At 33.8% G+C, this 2837-nt stretch overlaps 1 pseudogene; it reads right to left on the bottom strand.

Moving 5' to 3' along the window:
- Nucleotides 1-232: 232 nt before the first annotated feature.
- On the bottom strand, nucleotides 233-1576 carry LOC149145500 (cysteine-rich receptor-like protein kinase 10; annotated as a pseudogene).
- Between the last annotated feature and the right edge of the window lie 1261 nt (nucleotides 1577-2837).

Here is a 2837-nt window from a genome sequence, read left to right on the forward strand (position 1 = left end):
TTTTAAATTGATCAAGCTAATTATTCGTCTACCCTTTTCATATTTGTTTGACATATGTTTGTTTTTTATTTTCATATTTCCACATGACTAGGGTTCTTGGGAAGTCTAAGTTCGGTTAGACTCATCTGTGTCGAAGATTTGTACACTGAACAACATTAGAAATAGCAGGACGGATGCCCGAATCAGCCTATGTGCCTACAAGACCAACACAAATGCATCTTAATGCTTCCTCTTACTGGCATGTTTCCCTTACTGTAGAATCCACGATATCTAGAAGATGCCCTTGCTTGTATAATCTCCATGCCTACATGTATCACATTTTCAATTGTAAATGCATGGTCACCCAACATCTCTATAATTATGCATGGAAAACCATCGTTGATAAAGTGGAAGTGTTACCCATTCTAATAAGCTTTGTGCTTCATCAAGAAATGTTATGTCACTTTTATTCCGCCCACTCACGATCTCAATCACTAACACTCCAAAGTTGTACACATAATTTTCCCCTCATTGTATACTCTAGTGTCATGTAACCGTTGCATACTCCAATCACAAACTATTCAAATGAGTGGGGTGCTTAATACTGCACAATTGCATACATGTTCTGTGTCAATAAATTGTATAAAGAAAAGGATACAGGGTAATATTCATACTATGTCCCTACAACTCTTGTTTGGATATGAGTTTCGTCTTCAGGAAACAATCTTGCTAACCCAAAGTCTATTATCTTCGGATTCAATTCCTCATCTAGAAGAATTTTATTTTCTTTAATGTCTCTGTGAATGATTCACATGTGTGAATCTTTGTGCAGATAAAGAAGACCACGAGCTATTCCCATTATGATGTTATGACGCTTTTTCCAATCGAGATGTCTCTTCTTCTCTGGCTCTGTATTCGAATTTCAATGTTAGAAGATTTGAAAACATTCAAATAATCAAACTCATTAAATTTACTCAACAATTATTATCGTCCCCTCAACAAAAAAATCCAAAATGACATACCAAAGAGAAAAGTGTCAAGACTCTTGTTTGGAAAATACTCGTAAACAAGTAATATTTCTTGTCCCTCAACACAACAGCCAAGAAACTTTACAAGATTTTGGTGTTGAATGGCCAAAAGCTTCACCTCATTCATAAATTCTTGTTTTCCCTGCCCAGATCTTACACACAATTTCTTCACTGCAATTTCTTTTCCATCTCTGGTTAATCCCTAAAACAACCAACCACATCAAGATAAGCCTATCAAAAAACCCATTCTTTGTCGATCCTCTCAAAGATCATGCCATGTCATACAATTTCATGGTTTTAAGATAATGGGTACATAAATACATACCTTGTATACATGGCCAAAGCCTCCCTGTCCAAGCTTGTTCTTTTCATCAAAATTATATGTCGCTTTTGTGAGTGCTTCTAAGGTGAAAAGAATTTTCTCCAGCTGGAGTATAGTCAACTCTGTCTCGTAATTGCCAAGGATTTATGTTAAGAAGAAAAAGTGAATATAAAGAATCTAATTTCATTGGATAACACAAATTTAACTGTTAGAAAAAAGAGTCAAAATTGCAGATTGTACCTTCCATCTGTCCATGACTCCATGAATTGGCACAATGCAGTTTATTCCTCATGGAAAACAGACAAACAATTAACGCTAGAATCATTCCTCCTACAATCCCCAATGTTATTGAGCCGAGAGGCTCATTCTACAACCCAGTATGAAGGGATGTGTAATTAAAAAAAATGAATATGTTGTAAAGTAATCAGAAGTAAAAAAAATGTGTGAATCAAGTGTTTAAATATTATAATTTTCAAAAATATTTCAACAAGAGATCTAGATAAACTATTTGAATATCTATGTTAATTAATTTATGTCGATATCAACTTTATATATATATATATATATATAGAGAGATATATACAAAAAAAAAAATCAGTTTTTATGGTTAGAATTTTTATTTCGTCCTATATATACTCTATTTAACATTCAAAAAATACACTTAAACAATGAAAAATAACGCATTATATTTTGCACTCTAAAAAAGTTTGCACTTGATTTGATCTTTGTTGGCTCGTGTTAGATCTGCACTTAACATAGATCTTGGGTAAAAAAAAATTGCAAGGGAACCTCCTATAAAGAAGATCTTGAATATATTGTAATGTTATTTACAAAAATGGAACAACCAAACTCTATATAATCCCAATAAGGCGCATATCATAAATTTCAATTTGGCACAAAGAGATTCAATGTACATTACTTGATGTGGATGGTGAATTTCTAGTACGTGGAGTAGTCTGGGTAGGTTTTGTGGAAGGGTTTAGCCCAAAGGATGCAGGTTGACTAGTACCATAAAAGGGTTTATTTCGTATTGAACCTTGCAACTTTGCAATAGTGCTTGAGCTCATCGCTTCAGAGAACAATATTTGTAGAGGGATTTTGTTGCTAATTAAAGAAATGACCTGCAGTCATTGATGGATATATCTCTCCAACACTGAACAAGATCGTAAACGATGCCACTATCATAATATGGTGTTTGTCCTTCAGGGAATTCATTGCTTCCTAGAACATTATAAGCTTTATCAAAAAGGTTTCAAATGAGATTTGAAGTGGTGGTTCTAAACTTGTATAGATTACCTATATCAATATCCTTTGAGTTCTCCAGATAATTCTTGTCGGTGTCTAGCTTTGAAAAGAACCTATAGTTCTCATGTCACATGAAGAATTTATCCATCCATACTTGACCACCTACATTGTTTCTATAAATTTGTAGAATATTATCATTTTCTTCTTGTGAACAGATTGAACAGTTGTTCTCAGATATGTTTCTTGTGCACTGGAGAAGGCCA

The sequence above is a fragment of the Pinus tabuliformis genome, chromosome X (genome assembly GCF_031772625.1).
Source record: "Pinus tabuliformis cultivar Carrire ecotype Pingquan chromosome X, CPIR1, whole genome shotgun sequence".
Taxonomy (NCBI): Eukaryota; Viridiplantae; Streptophyta; class Pinopsida; order Pinales; family Pinaceae; genus Pinus; species Pinus tabuliformis.